At 42.4% G+C, this 13,161-nt stretch overlaps 1 protein-coding gene and 1 non-coding gene across 2 annotated transcripts in view; both read right to left on the bottom strand.

Moving 5' to 3' along the window:
- Positions 1–13,161, bottom strand: part of SH3RF1 (SH3 domain containing ring finger 1) — a 152,034-nt gene that overhangs the window by 119,919 nt on the left and 18,954 nt on the right.
- On the bottom strand, positions 5,796–5,902 carry LOC123638968. The gene has a single exon (XR_006735538.1). It is a non-coding gene; the product is annotated as a U6 spliceosomal RNA (small nuclear RNA).

The raw sequence follows: 13,161 nt of genomic DNA, 5'->3' as shown, positions 1-13,161 counted from the left end.
GCATTTCAACCCAAGCAGCCTAACTCAAGAATCTATGTTCTTGGCTGGGTGTGGTGGCTCACACCTGTAATACTAGCACTTTGGGAGGTCAAGACTAGACTTTAGGAGGATCGCTTGAGCCCAGGAGTTCAAGATTAGCCTGGGCAACATAGTGAGACACCATCTCTACTAAAAATAAAAAAATTAGTTAGGCCTGGTGATCACAGTTCTCAACAACTTGAGGAATGGACATGTATTAATAAATGCATATATTGCCTCTATATTATTTCTCATTATTCCAATAGTAAAATGCTAAATATGCACACTCAAATGCTAACAAATAACTGACTGACAGGCATAAAAGACTGAATAACAAAACCCAGGATATCCTCTGTTACAAAATGACATGGAAAAAAATCTCCAAAAACTAGAAGGTACAAGAGAGATGATTATATTTAATTAACCCAACTTCTGCTTTCTCCTCATCCCCACCAGTAATGCATACATAAACAACCACAAACACACACACACACTCCCTTCTCAATGAACAGATTTAATCTGCCAGCCAACCAGATTAAACAGAAGGAGTCAAAAATGCCATGTCAACTGGCTGTGTGACATGCACAGTAATGTCTACTGACAAACCAACACCTGACATCCAATAACTGGGAATACAATAAGCAGAAAAGGAGTGATGTGATGGGGAAAACCAACCTGGAATGTTCCTAGACACACAGTGAAGGTAATTTGATTAGGAAGGTCATGCTTAGACTCACAGAAGACTTTAAAGAGCATAATCTTCCAAAGGTCATTTTTACCATATGCTTCCTTATTTACTTGGGAGAGAATTAAAACTGATTTCAAAAGGGTAAATGGTGGTAGGTACATGCCCATAAGGTAGGTGCCATGTCAACCTCCAGCATGCTAAAAATACAGATTTCTGAAGTCTTCATTAGACATAATTTTGGTGGAAAAAACAGAGAAAGACTTTCTTAAACGCAGAGAGAACAAAATGCCCGACCTAAACGTTGAGAAAATATCCCATCCTGTTAACAAATAAACTATTCAGGAACTGGCATAGTAAAATGTACATGTGGGGTTTTAGGTAGTTTTAAATGTAGATTTGAATCACAAGGCCCTGAATGACGTCATGATGTGTGAAGTCACGAGGTTCAGGAGGCTCGGTTGCAGTGAAGCACAGCGTTTTCAAAATCTTTCGAAGGAAAGTGCCCTAAGACCAGAAGGGTCAGCAAAACAATACAAGACAGTAAAGATGGATACATATTACTGATAAAGAATTAGCAGTAAGACTGGAGACAGAGTAGACCTCATAGTCTTAACCTGGAAAAAAGAAATAAGCTTATTGGAGATCTGTAGGCCCAGTTTTGGCAAGAATCCTGCTAAATCAATTCAGTGAGAGTCTCCCCCCTGAAATCTGATCACCCAGGATACCTATTTCCTCGTCCCCCACCTTTGAGATATATATATATATAAGCCCTTGGCCTGCCTTTAGCAAGCATTCCCCTGCCCTGATGTCTCCTCTTAGTAACTTTCCATCCCCGGACTCCCTCTCCTCGCACTCTGCCTGTGGGCTGCAGAGCCCCAGCTGTCTTTCCTGTATTCAGAACTGAGCCCTGGCTCTCTCCTCTATTGCAATACCCTAGTGCAACAGTTTCAATAAAGTCCTCCTTACCACTTTAACAAGTGGCAGAATAATTTTTTCTTTAACATCTCCAAGCTTGATCAGAATTAGAGCTACAGCCAAGTCCAGCCTGCATCGGTAAAACTAAGCTCAGCAGAGGGGAAAGAGGCCACCAGGTGTCTTGGGCATGGACAGGTGTGGAGGACTCTGACACTGGGCAGATGAAGTGTGGCCTCACAAGCCATCTTCTCCCTCAGGAGAAAGACTATCGATCTGCCACAGATGCTCTGCTACCCTCCCAACTCACCAATCACCATGAGTCTGTAGGAGGCTCTGTTCCAAACACCCAGTACATTCTCACGTTTGTCCCGATAGAAGCCTATGAAGTGGGCAGGCCTGAGAACTATGAACCATCAGAGTAAAGTGACTTTCCCAGGATCAGAGCTGATGGCAGTGAGGTCAAGAATCAGCTCCATGCTTTCAGAGTGAGTCAGTGCCTTCTTGCATCTGGCACAACTCAGCCAACCAGACTGCCAGGATACATTCCTCCATATCACCTAATTGCTAAATAAAAATTACTCCAGGCTTGTCAGCTTAAGGAATGTTCACTTCCACTCTGAAAACATTTCGCTGCCCTAATATATCGGTATAAAGAATTCTTCTATCAATACCATCTTCCTCCTACCCATATTCGGTCCTGCCTCCTGTCCCTGCAAAAGCAGCATTCGCAGCTCCCCTATCCTTTTTCTTCCAGGTCGGTTTTGAAACTATCTATTTATTTAACTATCTCAGGCATAAGAATTGACAGGTATATGATTTCAAAGTTAATTTTTTCCCCTCCCTTGCCCTTTTCCACTGTCAAGATACCATGTCAGTCCTCCATGCACTATCAAACATAATGACTTGGCCAGGCACAGTGGCTCATGCCTATAATCCTAGCACTCTGGGAGGCTGAGGCAGGGGAATTGCTTGAGGTCAGGAGCTCAAGAACAGCCTGAGCAAGAGCAAAACCCCATCTCTGCAAAAAATAGAAGAAATTACGGCCGGGCGTGGTGGCTCACGCCTGTAATCCTAGCACTCTGGGAGGCCGAGGCGGGTGGATCACTCAAGGTCAGGAGTTCGAGACCAGCCTGAGCAAGAGTGAGACCCCGTCTCTACTAAAAATAGAAAGAAATTATCTGGCCAACTAAAAAAAATATATATAGAAAAAATTAGCCGGGCATGGTGGCGCATGCCTGTAGTCCCAGCTACTCGGGAGGCTGAGGCAGGAGGATCGCTTAAGCCCAGGAGTTTGAGGTTGCTGTGAGCTAGGCTGATGCCACGGCACTCACTCTAGCCTGGGCAACAGAGTGAGACTCTGTCTCAAAAAAAAAAAAAAAAAAAGAAATTAGCCAGGCGTGGTGGTGTAGTGCCTGTAGTCCCAGCTACTTGGGAGGCTGAGGCAGGAGGATCGCTCAAGTTCGGGAGTTTAAGCTTGCAGTGAGCTATGGTGACTGCACTGCACTCTAGCCCGGTCAACAGAGTGAGACCCTGTCTCAAACAAAACCAAACAAACAAAAAACAATGATGGCTTAATTTCTCAGCACCGTCCCTGGTCAATACCTAAATGTACCAGACTATGCTAGTGACATTTGGCTCATTTCAGCAATGCTTCGTCAATCTTTTTTCTTATTTACCTCCCTCTTCAACTTGGAATTTTTGCCTTTTCACAACCACATGCGGGTGGCTGTTTCTGCCAAGACTGTACCAACAAGACTGGTTATAAATCTCCCTACTTCGAATAAGGGGAATATTTTTGATTACCATCACACATCTCTATTAAACGCGAAGGATACGCTGCAGGCTGAGTGCCCAAGTGACATGCAGAACAAAACTGGTGTTCAGGAAGCCAACCGTACGGGGAACTAACGAGAGGTTAATGAAGTGAGCTCTGAATCACAAGTGCTGTTGAGAAAACAAAGAAAGACATCTGTGAGGACGGACCTTGGAACTAGCCATCGCTATTCAGTCCGTGTGTGTATATATGTGTTTTTACTAAAATAACTGCTCAAAACTAGCTTTCATCCAAGACATTTTCTGAAGAAATAAAAAGGCATCATCTAAGCTTTCAAACGTTTAACCATTCTACCTTTGGCAATCTCATTTTCAAACATTTCTATCTTAAAGAAAACAAGTACATTAAAGAATACTCTTAGCACTCTGGGTGGCTGAGGCTGGAGGATCGCTTGAGGTCAAGAGTTTGAGACCAGCCTGAGGAAAAGCGAGACCCCCATCTCTACAAAAAATAGAAGAAATTAGCCAGGCGTGGTGGTATGCGCCTGTAGTCCCAGCTACTCAGGAGGCTGAGGCAGGAGGATTGCTTGAGCCCAGGAGTTTGAGCTTGCAGTGAGCTATGGTGACTGCACGGCACTCTAGCCTAGGCAACAGAGTGAGACTCTGTCTCCAAAAAAAAAAACTATTCAGAAGAACTGCAATTAGCTGAAAACTATAACACAAGATATATCAATTTAAAACTTTTCTTTAAAAGTAATTAAGATTTACAGTGAGAATTACAAAGCACAAACTGGACACTGGAACATCCAAGAGTGGAGTCACCAGGCTATTTAAGACAATCAACTTTTTGAAAGTCAATTAAAACTTCTCAAGGTGCTTTATAATAAACTCAGTTTCACTTAATTATTTAAGAAAGTGCTTTGAGAAACTATGTTCAACTTAGGATACTAATTTGTTTTATGGGGGCGTTTTGGTTTTTTAAATTGACAAATAAAAAATTGTATGTGTACAACATGTTTTAATATATGCATACATTGCAAAATGATATCAAATTGATATATCAGCTCACGTACTTTTTTGTGATGACATTTAAAATGCACTCTCTCAGCAGTGTAAGTATACACGATTACTAACTATGCTGTGCTAACCTGTTTCACGCATTGCCTCCCTTACACCACTCACACCCTGATCCGTGTATTCACCAGACCCAGCTAAACATCGTCCAACCAAGGAGGCCTTTTTAAATACAATGGGACCTTCCTTTTTAAAACGTTTATTTATGGCTAAAAAATTTAGACCTATGTTGGTTGCTCAAGTCCATGTGAAATGGACCCAAACTTAAACATTCAAATTGATACTGGAAAAGCACGCTAAATACTATTTAGAAGGGACTTGAATAGATTTTCTTCAACAAATTCACCCTTCAGCAGAAAGGCAGTGAACTTCACCCGCAATCTGTATAGGATTGTCTGGTCTGATTTTGTGGGGGCTTCGTTTGTGCTTGGAACTATCATTCATGGAAGGAAAGGCCTTAGGGGTCAAGAAGGGAGGGACGTCGGTGGCTGACATCAGTGCTCCTGAACTCCGGAGACGGCCAGTGCATCCTGGAGCGGGGCCCAGATCGCCGCCCTGGAAATGCACCTACACCAGAAAGGGAACGTGGCTACCTTTCCAACAGCAACAGTCAAAAGGCACAGGCTAAACTGTGCTGAAACACCATTCAGGCAACTTGCCGTCACAGCACGGTTACTGGGAGTCTGCACTTCTTGGGAAACGGAGCTGGTTTCCTTGTGTGACGCTCTCAGATGCTTAGTAAATTCAACCCAAGATTTCCCACTTCTCCGGCCCTGCTCACTGGAGCCCCTAAGTCTGTTACCACACATGCTTGTGTGGACAGTAGAGATCGCACAGCATCAAAAAAATGTTTTAAAAAAACATGAAATAAAGTCTCAGGTCATCTGAGAGTTTTGTTCATATTTTAAGTGAAATCTGAAGACTGTATATATGAACAATGAAGATTCTGTGTCAAGAATATCATAAATAGAACCCTTTGGTGGGTAAGGAAGGATCTATAAATTCTTAATCAAATCTTTTCCTATTTTAATTTAAAATCCTTTCTTCTACGGGAGTCAAAATTACAATGCTAAATGATTCTCTTTCATTCTTCCCCAGAGGAAAAATACTTTGCCTAAACTCACCCCAATCGTTCATCTGATGCATAATTTAATCGCAAATATAAAACTGCCTTCACATGAAAACTTTTTCCCCACACAGACTCCTCACTTGTGCAGTGGCCCACGTTCTAACATCTTTGTAATCTTTTCCTATAGAGCAACATTTTTAGGATGAAATTCATTTCCAAATTTATCCCCAGTGGAAAGAGAGATTTTTTTTTTTTTTTTTAAATATGGAACGCTTCACGAATTTGCGTGTCATCCTTGCGCAGGGGCCATGCTAATCTTCTCTGTGTCGTTTCAATTTTAGCATATGTGCTGCCGAAGCGAGCACAAAAGAGAGATTTGAAATATTAAATTCTATGTCCTAATAGCTAAGATTTGCACTTACACTTTGGAAGTGTTTTTCCTCAAACATCAGTGTGCACAAGAATCTCCTGGGAAACTTGTCCAAATGCAAAACTCCAGGTCCCAGCCCCAGGAAATCAGGTGTAGTGGGTCTGGGCCAGGTGCTACAGTTTGAATGTGTCCCCCAAAATTCATGTCTTGGAAACCTAATTCCAGTGCAACAGTGTCGGGAGGTGGAGCCAAATGGGGGTGTGTCGGTCAGGAGGGCTGTGTCCCCACGAATCGATGAGCGTCATTATCGACATAGCAGGTTTGTTACAAACGTGAGTCCGGCCCCCTCTTGCCGTCTCCCAAGTGCTGTCGCTGCGTGACGACGCCTTCCACCAGGCTGTGACTCAGCAAGGAGGCCCTGGCCAGATGTCCCCCCCAGTCTTGGACTTCCCAGCCTCCAGAGTCATGAGCTTAATAAACTGTTTTTGTTTATAGATTACCTAGTCTGTGGTATTGTGTTATAGCAGCACAAAACAGACCAGCACACCAAGTATCTGCACTTTGAACAAACACGTCGGTGCTTCTGATTTGGGTGGTCCTCGGACCAGACTTTGAGAAACAGCGCTGCGTGACAGAGAACTCATTTCTGAAGTCTCTGTCCAGTCATCAAGCCCCTTCTCCCAATTCTATACTTATCTTTTAATTTCACTGGACACCTTCATTAGACTAATGTTTTTCAAAGAAAATCTTTGGAATATTATTCTCACCACAACTACAGACAACAATAATACCAAGAGGCAAGGCATATCGGAATAAGAAAAAACTGAAAAGCTCTCTTGCTCTAAGGAATCATTTAAAATTAGAACGGGATGGGATCTTGATCATTCTAGGCCAATCCCTTCCTTTTAAACTTTAAATAATATTTTAAGCACTCCCTTGACTATTAATTTTGTTATCTGCATTCTCCAGGTACTTCATTCATGCCACAAGGTGAGATGACACCTGAAATTTAAATCCGTCTTCAGCCAGCCTCTTGCACTGGGTTTTCAAGAAGTCTTCCTTTCATTTACTGTGTTTTCCTATTTGAACTCTTTAGAATCGGAATTCTATCTGTTCTATTTATTTCATTATTTTCTAAAAGATGACTCAGAACCTTCTAAAAGTTCCCACCTAACCACAAATGTAATCTGTTGCACTGGCTATGGTAAACTTATATATTTAAGTCACAAATTCAGATTTTTTACTTAAATAACTGTAGACATGGCAAACTACCCTGGAGTTGCCAAAGTCAATATGTTAAGTCTGTCTCTAGGGCAACAGACTAAAGAGTAGTAAATGAGGTTTTGAACTGCATTCCTGTTCATTTCTGATTTAGCAACAGGCTGCTACATGTTCCCATTATGCCCTGGCCGTCCCTTTGTCTGATCTCAAAATTACATAAAGTGATTTTTTGGTTCTTGTCTTACTACTTTTTTAAGACTTCGTTTTGATTTTTCTTGCTGTTCTCACACGTATTAATTCTAACTTTCACTACCAAGTCAGATTTGGCGGCCCTGCCCTACCCAAACACACAAATGTGCATGCGCCCCACTACCATTTTAAAATTTTTCCATGTGAATTGAGAACTGTAAGTATTCAGCAGCTTAATTAAAAATCTGCAAACCCCTCCACACAATGGACCAGTGCTGATTCAGTAAGTACTTTTGTAAAAGCTCTTCCCAGTTTTTTTTTAAGCCACCGCACAGACGATCTCTTTCTACCCACTTCTAGAGTGTCACAATACTTCTTTTTTGTGGACTCAAGAACACACTATACCATCAATGCCAGAATGTCAATCAATCTAAATTCTCCTACACCATAAGTTAATAATTTAAACTCACCTAACTATAACCAGCATTGCTTGAAAGGGAAAGACATGCAAAATCCAGTGTCTTCGCCTAACCAAAATGTGTGTAGAAATAAACTGATATGCGAAGAACACTTAATATTAATAAAATAATACATAGGACAGAATAATGATTTTTTTAAAGTTACACAAGTGTAACTAAGCCATAATAACAACCCCATAGAGCTAAGTTTTTAAAAAGTTTATCACTGGTTTTTTAGCTGCTGTTTTAACCTGCTAAATTCCTTTAATATCTTTAAATTGTACCATTGTTTAATATCTTATTAATAAAAAGGGTAGCATATGAGGCTCTGTGAAAGAAGGTAAAATTACAAAATCACAACAAACCAAAAATATGAGTCACCCAGTTTTTAGAAAAGGTTTTGCAAAATACATGTTACATATTAATACAGATCACTTGACACAGAGGTAAACACCCTACAGTAAACATACCTATATTCTGTAAGCAGATAGTCCATCTTAATGATAGCATGATTGGCATCAAACTTCTACTAAAATAATACATACATCTTGCTACACTACAAATCAAAATCCTAAATTGGTCTAGATTTTAAAAGAATTTACTTATGTTTACCACAGTAAGAGTAGTAGCTTGTTTCAAAGAATAACGTTAAGCAGCAACTTCTTAAACAACTCTATCACTTCCAACTCTGACACAGCAATCTCAAAGAAGGAAGTAAAATGGAACTTTCTCCTCTGAACAAACCTACTTAGATTTAAACCTGTGTCTGCAAATGCAACGTGAAAGAAAGCCCCAATGATTGTGTATTCTTGAGTCACAGCACAAGCCATATTGATCAATAATCTTCATATTCAAATGTCTATGTTTCAAATCTCCAGGTTTATCTAATTCTGCAGTCCCCAACAGTCAGTCCAGCAGAGCTCTGCCAACACCATCCCCCCCAACCCCTATCCGTCCATGGAAAAACTGTCTTCCATGACACTTAGGAAGGGCCCCACACACACAGCAGGCAGGGAGCAAGGGAAGCTTCATCTGTATTTACAGCTGCTCCTCTTCCAAAACTCCCCTCCCCATATTGCATCACCACCTGAGCTCCGCCTACCAGCCCCCCAAGTCTGTGGAAAAATTATCTTCCATGAAACTGGTCCCTGGTGCCAAAAAGGTTGCAGACCGCTGATAAAATCCACCTAAATCCACTATATTTTGATAGCATACAATGTAAGCTTATGTTCTTATACCAGGAATAGCAAAAGCAGTCCAGAAAACAAAGTTCCAATTGGCCTAAAATCACTAGCTATCTATCCTCCAGATCCCATTCTTGCCTACTTGGAGAAAACCAGATAATCCAGTTATAAATATAGCAATGATAATAAATTTCTGCTACAAATAATATGGCTAGAAATACAGCAAGTGCAGCTGAAAGAGAAAGCAAAATCACCGCAGTAGGTCGGTTAAAGACTGTAGCCTTGTAACTGCATGATATTCTATAAAATGAAAATGGAATTTGTAAATCATTTTTAAAGCTACCAGAGACCAAAGGAAGGGCAATGGGGAAGTATTAGTACAAGATCACCTTCAACAGATTCTTCCAATAAAATCGAATGTACTGAAAAGTGGTCACATTCATTTTTAATGAAAGGCAGGCAAGACAATCATAAACATCTATGTTCATTCACCTGTACAAATACCAGTTGCGTAAGTTGAAAAGAAAAATACAGTTTGTCAGGGGTGTCACATTCATTTTAAGTTGCAACAATTGAAGATCTGATGGATATAAAACTATTACAGAAGCCCAGGTGATACTTTTACCTGGCCCCTCTGAGCCATGTGTCTGAAATTGCTTGAGTGATGCACATGAATGGGATGTAGTTGGGCAAGGTGTTACTTCTCCAAGTTTTACTTTGAAACTCAAATTATTGCAGAGCATTCAGAATAAGAGTCAGCTATAATTTATTCCAATGTGGAGCATGAGACAGATATTTCATAGAGAGAGCCCAGATTTCCAAAAATAAGATTATCAAAAAAGAGTGAGCTAGAGAAAATAAATTTTTCCCAGCATATCTTAATATTTCCCTCCAGGTGTGTGGTATAGCCATGATCACTGAAGTATCGAATTCTGACCCAGGAGTATGTGCACTCCTGCTCATCTGCATTCTGTCACTTTATTCTGCTCCACAAACACTGAAGAGGTCATGCTTAATGGCCAAAAAATTCACTACATGCCTAAAGGAGAAAGTAGAAAAAGATAGGCAGGACTGAGGGTGTTACTGTCTATTTAAGCATGCAACTGTATTTTAAACATAATTAGACTAATTGCCTCCCAATCTTAGCTGATGCATCTGCACATGCAATTAATTAGAACTGATTTTAAAATCCCTATTTGGAATCCTTTGTTCCCCACTTCCTACAAATCAAATTACCAAGGAACAAATTTAATTTTTCAACTTTCATTTTAAGAGAGACACAAACTTACATTAACTAGGTCTGATCCACTAATGTAAGTCATTTAACTAGCAATTATTTTACTCTGAAACTAAAAGCCCATTCAAATTTTTTCATCTACAAAATAATTCCCTGGTAAATATGACAATCTTGCAAGAGTGCTGTAGAAAAACTTGAATAATCTCTTAGCTTTTCATCCAAAAAAGGAAGATGGAAAAGTTCCATTTTGGGCCGGGCGCAGTGGCTCACGCCTGTAATCCTAGCCCTCTGGGAGGCCGAGGCGGGAGGATCGCTCGAGGTCAGGAGTTCGAGACCAGCCTGAGCAAAAGTGAGACCCCCGTCTCTACTAAAAATAGAAAGAAATTATCTATATATTATCTATATATATATAGAAAAAATTAGCCGGGTATGGTGGCGCATGCCTGTAGTCCCAGTTACTCGGGAGGCTGAGGCAGGAGGATCGTTTAAGCCCAGGAGTTTGAGGTTGCTGTGAGCAAGGCTGACACCATGGCACTCACTCTAGCCCGGGCAACAAAGTGAGACTTTGTCTCAAAAAAAGAAAAAAAAAAAAAAAAAAGGAAAAGTTCCATTTTGCAGGAAAATTAGAGAAGTATACTATTAAAGCTATCTTTTACCGTGCGCTTTAATCTCTACTGTATTTTTCTACCATAAATCAATAATAGTTAAGGAATTTTAAAAGAACTTTAAAATTCTACATAGACCAGTAAGACATGATGTGCTGATTGGGAAAAGGGCGATGGCGGAAGGCAAAGGTTCAGACACTGAAACTGGAGACGGGGCCAGGAGGGGGTACCGGGCAGGGACAAGGGGAGGGTATTGGGAAGGGACAAGCGGAGGGACAAGGGGAGGGTATTGGGAAGGGACAAGCGGAGGGACAAGGAGAGGGTGCCGGGGAGGGACAGGGAGAGGCAAAGCAAAGCAAAGAGGGAGGGCCGGGCGCGGTGGCTCACGCCTGTAATCCTAGCTCTGGGAGGCCGAGGCGGGTGGATCGCTCGAGGTCAGGAGTTCGAGACCAGCCTGAGCAAGAGTGAGACCCCGTCTCTACTAAAAATAGAAAGAAATTATCTGGCCAACTAAAAATATATATACAAAAAAATTAGCCGGGCATGGTGGCGCATGCCTGTAGTCCCAGCTACTCGGGAGGCTGAGGCAGTAGGATCGCTTAAGCCCAGGAGTCTGAGGTTGCTGTGAGCTAGGCTGATGCCACGGCACTCACTCTAGCCCGGGCAACAAAGTGAGACTCTGTCTCAAAAAAAAAAAAAAAAAAGCAAAGAGGGAGGAAGAGCAAGCGCAAGCCGGACAGGTTTAGGCAGAGACTGCAGCAGGGAACAGCAAAGGCAGACACACTAGCTGGCGGATCTTCCTCCAAGTATTTACCGAGAGGATGAACAGTGGACAGGGTCCGCGGCAACATCAGGGGTGTGCACCTGGCCCGGGACAGAGTGATGAGCAAGTGGTAGGTGAAGGAAGCCACAGAGCTGCTCGCAGGCCCGGCCACATGAGGCCAGTGTGAGAGTAGGTGCTAGAGGCTGGAGAAGGCGCAGACTCAAGACTGCCGCACCTGTGCCTAAGCTCAGAGGAAGGCTGGAATACGAGCAGGTGAACAAAGTAGGGTCACTTGACAAATGAAAGTAACACATTTGGGGTTAGGGGGAACAGCCACAATCTTGTGGACCAGAGAGAATAGTATTACTGTCCTGAAGACAACAAAGGGGTTTCTGCCCTTGTGAGCTGAGTCTGGGGGGGGCATATGCCATTCCTGCAGATGAGGGAAACTCTGGAGCTGACAATGGGAGTAGAAATAGGAAAGGGGGCCCGCCCACGAGGACAGTCCTCTCCCCCAGTGCAGGGCTGGGAGCGGCTCACCTGGCGCTGTCTGTGGCTGTTCAGATGCAGACACTGAGGCTCTTCAGCTTGAACTGCGCTACGACTTCCAGTGACCTCAGAGGACCACTCAACGTGGCTTCCGGTGCTGCCCCATGCTATCGTTTGAATGTGTCCCCTCCAAAACTCAGGTGTTGTCAACGTAATGGCATGACAACGTGAACTCTTTAAGAGGTAATTAGGCCCTGAGGGCTCCTTACTCAGGCTGGCCTGCCCCTCTGTCTTCCCTGGGTAAGCATGTGGGCTCCTCCCTCCTGGGGAACCACCTCGGAAGCAGAGAGCAGCCCTCACCAGATAACTGAGCCTGCTGGTGCCCTCACCTCGGCCTTCCCAGCCTCCAGAACTGTGGGAAACAAACTGGTGTTTGTATAAATTACCCAGTCTCAGGTATCTTGTTATAGCACAGGAATGCACTAAGATACCCTGTTAGGGGATTTGGGGGACATTCTCTAATTCTATGAGGAAAGCAGGCCACGTACCAACACATGTTGAAGCACACAGTCATCTGTTGGTGAAAAAAACACAAGGATCCGTTTCCCTGTGGGACAAGGGCAAGAATGGGAATGTTCAGCAAGCTGTGACTCTTTGAGTAAATAAGTGGGAGGAAGCGTGTGCAGATGCAAGTATGGTGACTGGTGAAACAGTGGCTGCAGGCATGTTTGTGAGTGCCTGCGTCGGGACATTTAACTGAGGTTTACATATGATGTATCTCTCTCTATATATATGTATATATAGCAATGGTCCTATTAGGAAAAGGAAATTCATCTCTGACGTTAATCTTTAGTCTCCAGACACTCAACAGAATCAACCCACAATACGGTTGTATTATTCTGCAAAGAAAAAAATGGTATCTGAAGGCTAATTTGAATCCACACTACATAATATGAGGAAATATGCTCAAGTCACGACACAGCCAAGATTAATAGGTGTTTCCACCCACTCCTTAAACAGTTTTAGGTACAAAAAACAATGTCACTTCTCTTCCCAAGAATATGCTAAGCATAGAAGTTTGCAGAAATGCATGAAAAGTGTTCCTTTC

Source organism: Lemur catta, chromosome 5 (genome assembly GCF_020740605.2).
Source record: "Lemur catta isolate mLemCat1 chromosome 5, mLemCat1.pri, whole genome shotgun sequence".
Classification (NCBI taxonomy): Eukaryota; Metazoa; Chordata; class Mammalia; order Primates; family Lemuridae; genus Lemur; species Lemur catta.
The sequence above is the reverse complement of the archived record's forward strand: the minus strand, read 5'-3'. Positions and strand labels throughout refer to the sequence as shown.